Source organism: Trachypithecus francoisi, unplaced genomic scaffold (genome assembly GCF_009764315.1).
Source record: "Trachypithecus francoisi isolate TF-2019V2 unplaced genomic scaffold, Tfra_2.0 Lachesis_group0, whole genome shotgun sequence".
Classification (NCBI taxonomy): Eukaryota; Metazoa; Chordata; class Mammalia; order Primates; family Cercopithecidae; genus Trachypithecus; species Trachypithecus francoisi.
In genome coordinates this window covers 111,704,922-111,721,162 of record NW_022681453.1, presented here as the reverse complement: position 1 = coordinate 111,721,162, position 16,241 = coordinate 111,704,922, and the positions used below count along the sequence as shown (strand labels likewise).

General features: G+C 35.9%; 1 long non-coding RNA gene across 3 annotated transcripts in view; it reads right to left on the bottom strand.

Annotated features, from left to right (window-relative positions):
* Positions 1-208: 208 nt before the first annotated feature.
* LOC117083679 overlaps positions 209-16,241 on the bottom strand; it is a 110,688-nt gene continuing 94,655 nt past the window's right edge. The window contains exons 3-4 of one of the 3 annotated variants that reach the window (XR_004437165.1): positions 8,767-8,947; positions 209-223 (exon numbers count right to left, since the gene is read on the bottom strand). This is a non-coding gene — a long non-coding RNA (uncharacterized LOC117083679). Of the gene's footprint in view, positions 224-6,393; positions 6,777-8,766; positions 8,948-16,241 lie in introns of those variants that run through there. The other 2 variants (XR_004437167.1, XR_004437164.1) reach the window with 2 other exon arrangements.

Here is a 16,241-nt window from a genome sequence, read left to right as displayed (position 1 = left end):
TGTTTAGGATTCCTTCTTTCCTTTTTTCTAAGCAGAGTTACTCATTACCCGTCCACCTTCTATTCTTCTATGTACAGTTCCACTCTTATCTTGTCTGAAGCTATTGTTTAAGCAGATCGTTGAATTTTTCTATCACTTACTTACATGTGAGTGTTTGTTGATGCTTTCCAATCCTCAAGATGAGCAGGGGAAAAAAATGGCCTTGGAAAACAATGCTGAGAGGCTGAAGAAAACATGTGGAAAATGTGCAGATTAAAATTTAGAGATACAATACTGGTACATACATTATCTTATTTATATAAACCTAAAAGTCTGAAAAGAGAGAAAAAAGCCTTTGTTTTATTCCTACTATGTTTCAGATCACATGGAAAATATGTTTCTATTTATTAAGAATTATAATGTTTTAAGGCAGATGTTTATAGATGAGGAAACTAAACTTGAGAGTAGTTAAGTTGGTTTGCCAAATGTCACAGAGTAAGACAAATGGTCAGAATTTAAACCCAGGTCCTGTTGGCTTCTTAACTCGGCCAGCAGATTTCTATTTCATGCTTATACTTACGTTGAAGATATAAAAATATACATATCTAAATCTATGTCTTTTCTCATTTTAGATTTTATATATGACTTCATTTGCACAGATTAAAGTCATTTTCCACTGGGCTAAATATTCAGAGCTGAATAATTTTTATAGGCAATGAATTAATGTATATGAAAACATAATGAATATTAGGTACTACAATTAGGTAGAACCTTCATTTCTTATCCCATTTCCTCTGCAAAGGGGAAAAAGGAGGGATAAAAAAATGCTTGATTCCCTCCTGATTTACTATAACTGCCATTTAAAATAATTAGTTGCGCCAGAGTTCCCAAGTTGCTGTATAGATATTATTTAAATTGGACTGTTGGACAAGCAGAAAGAGGAAGGCTAGTGTAGAGGAATGGGCTAGTAAGAAATGATACTGATCATATTTATATTTTATAAACATTTGTTATTGGCTAGGCACTTTGCAGAGAGCTTTGCATTTATTACCTAATTACTAATTTCATTGATCATTAAATTTTCTTTTTAACCCTATGAAATAGTATATAATACCTTTTTTATAAGTGATAAAACAAAATGGAGAATGCCTAAGAATAAGTTTAGTACAGTGATAACTTAGTGATTTTTAAATTTAATTTGGGTATCTTTCCAATGTTTGCTGTTCAAGCTTTACATCAGTGCTTCCCAAACATTAGGCAGCAAAAAATCACTGGGGGATCTTCTTAAAATGCAAATTCTAATTTTGTAGTTGGAGTGACTTGGATATGGTTTACTTGTCCCCACCAAAGCTCATATTGAAGTTTGGTCCCCATGGTGATGGTGTTGGGAGGTGGGGCCTAGAGGCTGGTGTTTGGGCTATGGGGATGAATCCCTTATGGGTAGCTTGGTGCTATTTTTCTGGGAGTGAGTGATTCTGGCTCTCATGAGACAGGATTAGTTCTCTCAAGAGTGAATTGTTACGAAGCCAGGATACCTCTCAGGTTTTCTCCTCTTTTCATGTGCTTGCTTCTCATCTTATCTTCTCAGTCATATTTTGATGTGGCACAAAAGCCCTCTCCAGAAGCCAAGCAGTCATCAGCATCATGCTTTTTGTGCAGCCAACAGAACTACCAAATAAACCTCTTTTCTTCATCAATTACCTAGCCACAGATACTCCTTTAAGCAACACAAATTAAGACAGTAGGTCTCAGGTGGCATCAGACATTCTGCACTCAAACAAGCTCCCACAAACCATCCTTTAAGATACAAGATTTTAGGTCACTGCTTTTCCATCAAGTGAAGTCCAATTCTTAAAGGCCTTTATACTGATTTTACATTAGTTAAAAATGAAGTAGGTATTAATATTTAAATTCATTAAATAAATTTAGTAACCAGATACACACCTGTCACTTGATAACTTAGACTCTGAAAGAATAGATAATTCTAAACTTTGCACTTTATGACTATGAATTCGAGTCCATGTCCTATCAATGTCTCCAGAAACAAGCTCACCTTTTCTGGCATTATACAAATGTTTTGTAGAAATCGTCCCTGTCCCATTACCAGTGAGACACTGATCCATGAACTGTTGAGTTTGCTCTAGCCTTAAATTAGTTTTCTATAATCATAAATTTAGTGACTTTAAACACTACAAATTTATTGTTTTAGAATTCCATGAGTCAGAACTCCAGTGGGCTCTAAGAGAGGTTCTGTTTTCTTGCTTGTTCAGATTGTTGGCAGAATGTTCCATCCAACAGGTAGGACTGAGGTCTCTATTGCTGCTGGTTGTCAGTTGAGAGCCATTACTAGCTCCTGGAGATTTCTTGCACTCTTCAGCTCATGGCACCCTTCCTCTATCTTCAAAGTCAGCAACAGCTAATGGAATCTTTCTCATGCTTAAAGTATTTCCTGCTTCTTCTGTCATATCTCTCTGACTCTCTCTTGCACTCACCAGAAATAATTTGTTTCTAAGGATGTATATGAATAGATTGGGCCTATTTGAATAATTTAGGATAAGCTATCCATTTCAAAGTCTGTAATCTTCATCAGATATGCAGAATCCCTTTTTACCAAGAAAATTCACATTCGAGCTTTCAGAATTCCCAGGATTATGATGTGCACCTATTTGGGGGACTATTATTCTAACACACAAACCTGTTGTGTAGGACAGGCTTATTTTAGCTAGATTTATTAGCTAAAATGAGAAAAACTAAGTGAAACAGAAGAATAATGTATTAAAGTTTCTAAGATAGCCCTCGGAAATTCTAGGAGGGCCAGAAAACTGGATTTAGAGAGTATGCTGCCAGAAGTAATATCTAAGCCAATCACTAAACTATTCACAGGCTAGATTCCAGAAGAGGCATTGCAAACCATGAATACGGGACCCTAAGCCCAGCCCTTCCGCAACAGTTGTTTCTCAGTCTCAGTGTCTGTGCCAACCTCTGCCATATTTACTGGGTATGAATTCCTCAAAAAGCCTGCTTCTTCTTTTTTTGCCCTGCTGAACACTGAAATATTGTGGTGGTACATTTCACTGGGGAAAATGAGTAAATGTCTGTCTCTTAGCTACCAAGAAGGTGACAAATTAAATTTTGGATTTTTCTTTAGTATCAGCTTTGCCAAATGCAGGGAAAAAATAATTTTTAAAAAGTTCTGATCTACAAGTGTGACTCTACAACCTACATAATCCTTTGATTTAAATAAAGCTCTAAGAAAGCTAGTCCTCACCTGCCCATTCCTCCCCTTCAGCACAGAATAAGAATGCTTTTCCAAGCCTCCCAAAAGGCCTAGGGAGTCCACCTACACTGTGTTAGTTAATACAGTAACATTCATATTTGTATTTTTGTGTTTTGAAAAGATTGTGACATTTAAAGACTCAATAACTCATAGAATCATAAAAGTAAAACCTCAAATATTTCTTAAGAGTTTTCCTAATTCTGCAGTAGGGACAATTTAGGTTTTTTTGTTTATATTTGTGGAATTATATATCAACTCAAGGTGTTTGTCTCTAGTCATAGGGCTCTGGAGCCTGGATTAAGTGACCCTAACAATAGCCTGTGTTGTATACATTATTTTTAACTTACGAATCACATTAATACAGTAATTTTTGCTCGTGTCTACTACCTAGAAATTACTATGAACAATAGTGCACTGTGTCAGTATAGTTGGGGGATTGATTCCAGGATGTTACATAAACACAAAATTGGTGCATACTCAAGTCCCACAGTCCGGCCTGTGGAATATATGTATATTGAAAATTTGGCACTATGTATAGGCAGGTTTGCATACCACAAAGGTTTTATTTGTTTGGTGGAAAAAATTTTTGCGTATAAGGGGACCTATGTAGTTTAATTCTGTGTTGATTAAGGGTGATCTACCTATTTATTACTGTCTTTATTTTACTGTAGAATAATCACTTGATTAATTTTTTAAATTGGGAAGACCTTGATCTGAATTATCTGTCTCGTTTTCTACATCTCTGATGTTAAGATGCTAACGTTTATCTCATGGAAGTTTTTTCAGAATTAAAAGGGATAAAATGTCTATCACTTGGTTGCTATTAATACAGTATAAATTTGGAACCAAAAGTGGATTTAGTAATATTTAAAAGAATTTCTTAACAGTGACCCAGTTGGTCAACTGATGATTCAGATTTTGAAATGGAAAAGCCTAATGGCTGCTCACATTTAACCCAAGATTTCATTTAGAACAAGACAGACATTTTCATATAGAGTTGAGGTTACAAACTATGGGGGGGAAAAGGAAGGTTTTCCTGGAAAATCTAATTTTTCCTCTGAGAATTAAATCAGTGGCCGTAGCCATTAACTCTCTGGAATCATATGTAATATAAACTATAACTTAAAGGCATTTCCATAAACAGCAAACCATGAAATCATACCACAAGAATGACAGACTGACTTGGTCAAGCTATTCATCTTACACATAGTTTATTCAATAGTAATGTTTGAGTTCATTGAGAAACATATCCATGAGTTGGATGCTTATATCTTGCTGCATACAAATTCATATTAGTCTCTGCACACGAAGTCAGCAGTTTGGCTTGAATCCCCTTTCCTCCCAGTTACTAGCTATGGGCCTATGCATTCATTTCATTAATAAGCAATTCCTTATTGAGGGACTGTACACTGTGTAAGGTAGGTGCTGGGGCTCTGGTTCACATGGCAGACACCAATCCCTTCTTCAAAGAACTTTTAATCATGGTAATAGTAGTTGCTGAATGCTCGCCATTAAACAACCAATTACAAAATTATTTCACTAAAGTTTGAATGAGAGCTATTGAAAAAATATATTTTTTCACCCCAAATCAATTCCTAACTGCGAAGTTTTGAAAATAAAATTGATTCAAAAGAAATTTATGTCCTAAGCCACTCACTGAAAAAAAAAAAGTACCCATTGTATTAAGTTTAGAGATGGTTAAATGATGCCAAGTAAAAGAGTTTACTTTCTAGCATTTTCCTAGTGAGCCCTTTTATTAAACATCGCTTGTAATTTGAATGTTGCTTCTTTCAATTTCTTATAATTAGTTAGAATTTATTCCAAGCCACATCATCATGTAATCTAAAATAATAACTTCACTGACAATGTGCAGTAATAATTGCTGTCTGGTTATCAACAGTGATCTATGATGATCGGGTTGATAGTGTTAATGCTGGTCTTTTAAAATGAGTGCATCAATATTAATATATTTCAAAAGAGTACTGGCCAATTAAATCTTCAGGGAATTTTATCCTAATTTGGTTGCTGTGCATTCCACTACGTTTTAATTTCTCAATTGTTAACAAATATAACCTAATCTTGTTGATCTACCTGTCATCAAATAGCACTGTAATTTAACATGCCAGAATTTAGCATCTTAAATAAATGTCTTTAGGATGACCATCTCAATAACTAAATATGAAGTGTTTTTTGCAGGAATGAAATACTACTTACACTCCATCTGGAGTACTTTCATCAACTCAAAATCTATCTTATTGCTTACAAAAATAATCATTATACCTGAAGTTTTTTTTAAGTTATCTGAAAACTTTTTTGTCATATTTTCATTCTTTATCACTTGTTGAGAAATTTTAGTAAGTTCCTGAATCGGAAAATCTCCCTCTTTCAAATTAAGTTGTTATTACAAAATCTAATCCTTCATGTCATCACTTATAGTGATTCAACACATTAAAACCATAGCTCTCTGGCACTAACACCAAGAATCATATGCTTCCCTTTAACACTATAGCATCTTCTTTTGAAGCTGTTACAATATTCCTGGAAATGGTTTGGCTTATCTGTGTGATACATTTTCATTAAAAATATCTCATTTAGAATAAGTCTTAGTGATTCAACTGATGTCTGCAAAAGATATTAACATACATAGTCAATAAGCATTAATCTTATGTTTAATACAGTGTTTCACTCAATATATTGACATCACTTTGTGGACAAAAATATTCTGTTGATATTACAGAAAGTATTCACTATTATTTAATGTCACTTAAATATTTTGCATAACGCAATATGTTAAACAAACCTTTATTTTAAAAGAAAGTAACACTTGGCTTTTGTGATTTTCTTGAACATTCAAAATGAAATGCTCTGACTTTAGAAAAAAGGTCATTACCACTTCTATTTGACAGCATAGCCATATTTGAAAAATGATATAAGATTCAGCGAAGTCCAAAAGAACAGAATTAGCTTTATAAGGACATGTTGGGAAAGTATTTTTTCCATGATGATATTGCACAAAACAAGTACACATACTTATTAAGTCATTGAAACAGACATGAGAGAAAAGACAGTTAAAATAACTATCTGTCATAGTAATTATTAATGATGAAATCTTAGATGGAATTCTGTCCAATTAGTTTCTGTGACTCTCAAGTTCTGCATAAATTTGATAAAATTTGCTTGTTTGCATCGTGATTTTTCTGAGGCTCTCTTTCCTGGGCAAATCTCCAGATTGGCAAGCTCAAGCGGATTTTAAAATAGCCTTTCCACACTTGTCCTGCTTGGGAATGGATTGACGTTTGAGCTTTGAGGGTTGTAACTAAGCTGCTTTTCTCTGCAGAAAAGTTCATTTTACTTCAGCTGTTGCAGATACCTCCCTTACCTCCCACTAATTCAATGTTTTCCAATTGTTTCAGCCTGCTTCCAACAGCTCAAGCACACCATTCGAGGTTCAGTAAAAGAATGCCATGAAAAGCAATTTTTCCAAACTCATTCTTCACTCTTGACATGTTACATAACTTTCCTACATGGATAAAGTATAATAATACTTTTATTCTTCTTTCCAGTTCAGATAGGGAACTGCTATACTGTCCAATCTGATGTCTGTTTCTAACCTTTAAACATTTAATTTATTCTTATTAATGAGGTTTAATCTTTATAATCTAATTTGTAAAATAATTTTAAAAATTTTGAATGATCTCAATCAATCCATGCATTTTGTTTCTTTTCTAAGAGTAAAACTTTCTAAAAAAGCCTAGAGAAGGTAGAAGAGGATCTCAAAATAGAAATTAAAAGTAGGAATATAAAATCTGGCAGCACCTATCACATACAAAATGTAACTTAATATATTTCGTTTGGGCATGACTAGTACTAATAGCAGACCATTAATGAAGTCTAGATCATAGACTCATAGAATGTTAGAATAGACCTAGAAAGAATCTATAAGCTGATCTAGGTCAAAACTCCTACCTCTTCACTTTCAAGAAGAGGAAAATGATTCTCATAAAGCTAAATGCTTGGCTAAAGTCAGATAACCACTTACAGAGCAGAAATTAAACCCAGGGCCTCCTAATTTCTGTGCCATTGTACTTTTTCCTAAGAACAATAAGTGTAGCTTATGTAATCCTTTATTTACAGCAAAATTAGCCCCACATACATGTCCTTTGACAGTGGATAAAGATCATCACCTTCATATTAAATAGCAAGTTTTATTACTTACACACTGATTAAGAGAAGGACTAACACACATGATTTTCCACTTGCTCACTAGGTTACACCCAATGATTTTTCATTGTTTTATTTCATAACCAAAACAAGAAAAGTGGTGAAACAGTATTTAGTTCATATAAGTTTCGAGCAAATATGTATGAAAATGGTTTAAGTATATATTCCAATGTGTTAAACAATAGTTTCAGTGTTGATCATATGTTTACTCTACAGAAGAATATAGTAGTTGATAAGACCATTTTTGTGAGCCAGAATAACTGAATTCAGACACCACAGTTTACTCATATGTTAATGAAAATAGATTAATGAAAATACTGACCTAACAGGGATATCTGATGAAATGTGTTAATATGGCTATGTCGATATTTTTATCAACCTCCATTACTATTTTTTCAAAGGTTTGTAGTAACAAACTGTTTTAAAAAGAATGACTACATTGTGTTCATGATAATCTGTTCTCTATGAAGGATACATTCTTTTAATAAAATATTTACTGGCAAATTGCATCTGAGGCATTTTTTGGTTGAAGTTAGAACGATAAGCAATAAGATTTCAACATTAAAAATGTATGGTATATAAATGACTTTATACTAAGCTCCAGCTAAAAATAATTGCTGATCAAGGTGTTAAAACTTGTAAAGTAAAAAGTTATCTCCCATATGTCCCCTATGGCTTACTGACATCATATTCTCCCTCAGTTTACTTGTATGAAATAAAAGTGTATTGAACAAGATAATCTCTAAGAAATTTCCAGTCCTAAAGCTTTAATTGCAATTCTTGATTTTATGTCTCATTTTCAAAGGAAGCTTTTGCACTCTCAGAAATAGGTAACAAAGTAAATGTTTGCTAAAAAGTAAGCATTTCGGCTTTAAGTAATAGATAAATTTAAGTAATAGATAGATTTAAGTGTTTCAGGTTTAAGTAATAGATAGATCATCTTTTAGATTTTTCTAAATGTTAGGTTTCCAAAAAGAACACAGCGGCAATTTAGTATATAGAATAGCTTTGTTGAAAGTGAATGATAGGGTACCTGTGTAAACATTTAGTGAAATTAGAATCCTGAAAATTATTTTAGACAGATAAATTTAGACAGTAAATATGGGGTTAAATCACAGGAAACGTTTCATAAGAAACAACGTTTACTTGAAGACCAGTATTTTCCGGAGCTTTTCATTTATGTTATAGAAGCCATTTCTCACCTCGTTAGTTGGAATTCTCCAGAGAAACAGAACCAGTAGTATGTATATAGAGAGAGAGGCTTATTTATTAGAAAGAAATTGGCTTACATGGTTGTGGAAGCTGAAAAGTTCCAAGATCTGTAGTCAGTAAGCAGGAGTTCCGGAAGACTCAATGGTGTAGTCCCAGTCTGACTCCAAAGGACTAAGAACAAGTAGAGTTGACAATGTGCGTTTTAGTTCAGGGACCAGCAGGCTTGAGAGCCAGGAAAAGATGATGTTTAGTTTGAGTCTGAAGGCAGGAAAAAAAGACACATGTCCCAGTTCAAAGGTAGTCAGGCAGGAGGACTTCCTCTGTTACTCAGCATTTTTGTTCTAGTAAGGCCTTCAACTAATTGGATGAGCCCCACCCACATTGTTGGGTTGGGGGAGGCAGCAAACTACTTTACTCAGTCTACAAAAATGTTCATTTCATCCAGAAACAACCTCGCAGACACATCCAGATTAATATTTAACCAAATGCCTTGGTGTACCATGACCCAGTAAAGTTGAAACATAAAATTAACTATCACACTCACCTTCCTAAAAGTGACTGGGTGTTATACTGGTGCACCCTTTCTCTCCCTCCACCTTGCAACCCATGGTTGAAGGTGAACAAAAAGCCCTGCTTTCTGACTTCAGGGAGTGACAAACTGTCTTGTCATTTGTGGTCCAAGTTCACAAGGGATCAGAACGAACTTAGTCTTCACCTGAAAGCACATCCTTGCAGCTCCTTCTCCTTCTCCACCTCGCTTCCACCACTCCCTTACTTGTCTCTCCTGAAAACACTATCTTAATAAATCAATAGCATAACATTTCCTATTGCAGGTCTGCTTCTAGGGAACCAGACGCAAATAATAGCTTTGCAGCCTTTGGAAAAACTGTGGGAGAAGTCCAAGAAGGTAAAGAGTATTTATACTTTTTTCAATCTTTCCTCAGCAAATCTTCAGTTATCTATTTTTATAATTTAAACTTTAATTTTATATGAGTATATGAGTTTTACATATATACAGACTAATGCACATCAACGTATATAGCAATTCTTATATAAATTAATATTCAATACTTTTGTTACAGTTTGTAGTTATACCTATCCTCTATACTTTGTCTATATGGTTTTTAAAAGTGGAAGGTCTTTATACAGCATTTAAAATGTGAGAACATGTAAACAAGCATCCAATGGAGAATCAAGGAGTGAGACTGGATCTATAAGGGAAAGAAATATAATATTCCTGATATTCTTTAAAATTGCCACTCAAAGTAGAATCTTCCAAGACTAAAGTCAACAGATCTTCTTTCTCATATCCTGTCTTCTGCTGTATCATGGTTAACTCATGTGGCCTCTCATCTATGATGAGATCTGGTATGAATCATAATAGTAGGCTCATAGACATGCCCATGCTCAGGGACATGCCTCTCGTATCTGTTATCTGCTTTGTTTCCTTTTTTCTTTTTGCTAAAGTAGCTTTTTTCAAACCATGTCCTCAGTTGGCTAATATTTCATAACTAAGACCCTTCAGTTGGTTGACCATTATGTACGGACTTTGATTGCCTTTCTTCTGTATTTTCACAATAAGCTAATCATCACTGCATGCACATGGGCTTATTGGCTACACAGTCATTAGAGTAACACATTATAGTTAAATACTCTAACAATGTAATTATAGATGCACACAGATAGAAGATAGTATTTATAAAATGTGAACTATAGATCTTTGAAAGAAATACATTCCGTTTAATTCTGAATGTAAAGAAATGTAAACCAGATAGTTTAACCATATCTGTGTATCCCATGCTTGGTCTAAGGGTGTCTTTCACTACCTTATAATGAACCAGATAAAAAGCAGGTTAGCATTCCCTTTTTGCTTTTCCTATTTTCATTTTATTTACTAAAAATTGCATGAACACTGAACTTATCTATTTACTCCCTTATAGTTGAAATAATCTAAAATAGTGGAAGAACCGTGAATTACAGAAACCAGGAAGTACAACCATTAATTCAGAAGAGTTAGCTAAATATATGATAAAGTCCTCGGCCATTACAACTCTGAGTATGATCCATGCACAGTAATTTCTCAAGATGCCCGATAGGGGAGAAAGTTTTTTTCATGTTCAAATAGATTAGGGAAATACTGTTTATTATACCTCCAATTTTAGACATTACACTTCGCATTGGTATATTAAATATTCTAAGCTGTTCTCATTTAAGCTGAAGCAAAGCTAATCTAAATGAGAAACAAACAACAACAACAAAATCCTGTTTAATGTTATTTAACAAACCATTACAAACAATGGACTTTGGATATTATTTGTAACAAACACTTATTTATAAAAGCTTGAGTTCTGTGTATCATACTTGGGGTAATAAAAGTTAATGTATTAGATAAGAAAACAAAATTATTGAGGAGTTAGAGCATGGTTACTCATTTTTAAGCAAAAGGATAAACAAATAATCAGTACTTGAATCTCCTTAATTTAAATAACTAACTTAATAAACAGAACCTATTCTCAGATAGTTTTAATGATAGAAAAAGGCAATGCGTGAAGCCATAAAGATTCTATTTTCACTACATATTTATCAATAAGAATTGAGGATTTCATATAGTGTACTATTTTCATGAAATAAGGTAATGCTATGTATGGCTCTTAGATTATTTGAAATCATGAAAATTTTTCAATTAACAGTAAATTCTGATGCCTTAAAAATACCTGTTTTATCAAAAAGAAGTTGGTAGAAGTGTCCTTGGAATGCTATAGTTTACAGCCCATTTGAGCTCCTGTATAGACACTCCTTTTTATTAGGCCCCAGTCTCATTCCAGACACCAGCCCAACTTGCACTGCACCCCAAAAACTTGGATAAAGCCTGAAAACTCACCAACCAAGCCAAGTAATTATGCTGAACCCCCTTGGGCATTCCCTAATTGGACGTCCTGGGTCCTCCCAATTCTTAGCCCTTTCATACCTGTTTTTCTCTTTCTCTTACTCCGTTTAGTTTTTCAATTCATACAAAACCGTATTCAGGCCATTACCAATAATTCTATAAGACAAATGTCCCTTCTAACAACCCCACAATATCACCCCTCACCACAAAATCTTCCTTCAGCTTAATCTCTCCCACTCTAGGTTCTCATGCCGCCCCTAATCCCGCTTGAAGCAACCCTGAGAAACATCGCCCATTATCTCTCCATACCATTCCCCAAAATTTTCACCACCCCAACACTTTACCACTATTTCATTTTATTTTTCTTATTAATATAAGAAGACAGGAATGTCAGGTCTCTGATCCCAAGCTAAGCCATCATATCCCCTGTGACTTGCACGTACACATCCAGATGGCCTGTCCTGCCTTAACTGATGACATTCCACTACAAAATAAGTAAAAATGGCCTGTTCCTGCCTTAACTGATGACATTACCTTGTGAAATTCCTTCTCCTGGCTCATCCAGGCTTAAAAAATCCTCCACTGAGCACCTTGTGATCCCCACCCCTGCCAGCCGGAGAATAACCCCCTTTGACTGTAATTTCCCACTACCCACCCAAATCCTATAAAATGGCCTCACCCCTATCTCCCTTCGCTGATTCTCTTTTCGGACTCAGGCTGCCTGCACCCAGGTGAAATAAACAGCCTTGTTGCTCACACAAAATCTGTTTGGTGGTCTCTTCACACGGACGTGCGTGAAGAAATCACAGTTTTTTTTTAGTTAATTATGTAATTGTGGAAAATTTATTTGACCTTGGACAATATATCAAAATACATCAATCACACTTTCTTTATTCATCTCTAGAATTATTGTTAGGATCAAATAAAATATCGGAAAGCATACTGAAAAGAATAAAAAAACATGGTGTAATTGAAAAGATTTAAATTGTAACCTCTACTAGGAAGTATCTTAAATTCTGTTAATACTAGTGTTCACCTAGAAAACAAAATTTATTTATTCAAAATTTATTTATTGACTGGAGTGCCAAGTATGTGCCAGTGCCTGTTCTAGAAGCTTTCCATATGTAATTAAGCAAAAAAGACATATCTGTAGAATTATTATCTTGCTGGATACCATAATATAATACCTTTGCTTTTTCTGGCTGGTCATAAATCTTATGCTTTTTGCCAACTCCAAAATAAGAGAAAGTTTGCCAGAGGGATCATAGTTGGTGAATACATTAGTCTTTTGTAACTAATTGTTGTAAAATTATTGTTATATCAGAGTCATGGGAACCAGAACAACTTCATCTTGAATAGAGGCTGGATAAAATAAGGCTGAGACCTGCTGGGTTGCATTCCCAGAAGGATGAGTGTTCTTGGTGACAAGATGTTTACAGTTAAGGGAATAGATGAATAATGTTTGCTAAACAGACCTAGAACTTAACAAAGCCAGGAAATGTCCTGATATCCCACATCTAAAGGACAAAATCATTCTTTTTTTTTTTTTTTTGGAGTTGAAGTCTCGCACTGTTGCCCAGGCTGGAGTGCAGTGGTGCAATCTCGGCTCACTGCAAGCTCCACCTCCCGGGTTCACACCATTCTCCTACCTCAGCCTCCGGAGTAGCTGGGCATGGTGACAGGTGCCCACCACCACGCCCGGCTACCTTTTTTGTATTTTTAGTAGAGACGGGGTTTCACTGCATTAGCCAGGATGGTCTCGATGTCCTGACCTCGTGATTCGCCCACCTTGGCCTCCCAAAGTGCTGGGATTACAGGTGTGAGCCACCTTGCCCGGCCAACAAAAGCATTCTTAGTTTAATAGTAAGTTTCTTGCCAAAGTCAACAGTTACACAAAGATTAATAATCTTTTGTCAGGAGTCCTTGTAGTGGAGTCCATTTCCCCCATGACTTTTTGCCTTTGTTTTTTTATTTTATTTTATTTTATTTTTATTTTTATTTTCGTTCAGTTGTTTTAGGGGGATAATGTGGTGTTTCATTGCATGGAAAAGTTCTTTAGTGGTGATTTCTGAGAGTTTGGTGCACCCATCACCTGAGCAGCATACTCTGTACCCTATGTGTAGTATTTCATTTTTCACCCCCTGCCCATCTTCTCTCCAAGTCCCCAAAGTTCATTATGTAACTCCTATGCCTTTGCATCCTCATAGCTTAGCTCCCACTTTTAAGTGAGAACATAAAATGTTTGGTTTTCCGTTCCTGAGTTACTTCACCTAGAATAATGGTCTCTAACATCCAGGTAGCTGCAAATGCCATTATTTTGTTCCTTTTTATGGCTGAGCAGTATTCCATGGCATATATATATATATGTACCACATTTTCTTTATCCACTTGCTTGTCGTTGGACATTGACACTTGTTACATATTTTTGCAATCGCAAATTATGCTGCTATAAATGTGTGTATAAGTGTCTTTTTCATATAATGACTTCTTTAGCTCTGGGTGGATACTCAGTACTGGGATTGCTGGATCAAATGGTAGTTCTACGGGCGCAGTGGCGGGCGCCTGTAGTCCCAGCTACTCGGAGGCTGAGGCGGGAGAATGGCGGGAACCCGGGAGGCGGAGCTTGCAGTGAGCCGAGATCGCGCCACTGCACTCCAGCCTGGGCGACACAGCGAGACTCCGTCTCAAAAAAAAAAAAAAAAAAAAAAAAAAAAAAAATGGTAGTTCTACTTTTAGTTCTTTAAGGAATCTCCATACTGCTTTACATAATGGTTGTATTAACTTATATTCTCACCAGCAGTGCATAAGTGTTCCTTTATTATTATTATTATTATTATTATTATTATTATTTTTATTTTTAACCGCATAATGCCAACATCTATTGTTTTTTGACTTTTTAACAATGGCCATTCTTGCAGGAGAAAAGTGGTATCCTATTGCGGTTTTAATTTGGATCTCCCTGACGATTAGTGATGTTGAGCATTTTTTCATGTGTTTGTTGGCGTTTGTATATATTCTTTTGAGAACTGTCTATTCATGTCCTTTACTCACTTTTGGATGGGATTATTTGTTTTTTTCTTGCTGATTTCTTTGAGTTTCTTGTAGTTTCTGGATATTAGTCCTTTGTCGGATGTATAGTTTGCAAATATTTTCTCCCACTTTGTAGGCAGTCTGCTTAGTCTGCTGATTGTTTCTTCGGCTTTAATTAGGTCACATCTATTTATTTTTTTTGTATGCTTAATTTGCTTTTGGATTCTTGGTCATGAATTATTTTCCTAAATCAATATCTAGAAGGGTTTGATCCATCTTTTGTTGATTTTTGTACAAAGTAAGAGATGAGGACCCAGCTTACTTCTTCTCCATGTGACTTGCCAATTATAACAGCACCATTTGTTGAATAGGGTGTCCTTTCCCCCACTGCAAGTTTTTGTTTGCTTTGTCGAAGATCAGTTGACTGTAAATATTTGGCTTTATTTCTGGATTCTCTATTCTGTTCAATTGGTCTATGTGCATATTTTTACGCCAGAACCATGCTATTTTGGTGACAGTCTTGCTTGGATATGTACTTTATTTTAAGGTTCCATATAACTTTTAGGGTTGTGTTTTCTAGTTCTGTGTAGAATTGATATGGGAGTGGGGCAGGGATGTGCTGGACAGAAAAACGTGGGGTCTCTGGAGAGGGCTCCACTCTCAGGCTTGTGCCCATGGAATTAAGTGATAACTCCTATTTTTGCACCCAAATGTTGCATTTTCCAAGACCAACCTGGCCTGCCATGCCCCATATTCCGTGCCCATAGAAACCTGAGACCCTAGTGGGCAGAGACACAAGCAGCTGGACATCAAAAGGAGTGGAAGAGCACAATGACAAACATCAGTAGACACCGGCAGGCCATTGAGATGGGATGGCATTGAATTTGGTCAGGGGCAGTCAGAGGAAAGTCTGGCCACTGGGCAGCTTGATTCCAGAGGAAGACCACCTTCCCATTCCATTCCCCTTCTGACTCCCAATCCACCTTGCTAAGAGCTACCTCCACCACATAGAACCTTGTACCCATCCTCCAAGCCCACGTGTGATCTGGGTTTTCTGGTACACTAGGGCAAGAATCCGGGATACAGAAAGCCTTGTGTCCTTGACATAAGGTAGAAGGTCTAATTGAGCTGATTAACACAAGCCACAAGATGAGAAAACTGACACAGCACACTGTAACACACACTCACTGGGGCTTTGAGAGCTGTAAACACTCACTCTGGCTGTGGGGCCAGAGCCCCAAAATGCACCCCACAACCTGACTGTCTGCATGCTCCCCCTAGGGGGTTAAGCAGTGGGGCACCAAAGAAGCGAGCCACACCCCTGTCACACACCCTGGGAGGAGGATAAGGGAACTCCTCCCATTTCAGAATGACGGTGGTATTTTTATGGGAATTGCATTGAATTTATAGATTGTTTTTGGCAGTAGGATCATTTTCACAATATTGATTCTACCAATCCATGATCATGGGATGTGTTTCCATTTGATTGTGTCATTGATGATTTCTTTCAGCAGTGTTTTGTGGTTTTCCTTGTAGGGATCATCCATCTTTCATCTTTCATTGGTTAGGTATATTCCTAAGTATTTTATTTTATTTTTTACAGCTGTTGTAAAAGGATTGAGTTTTTGGTTTGAT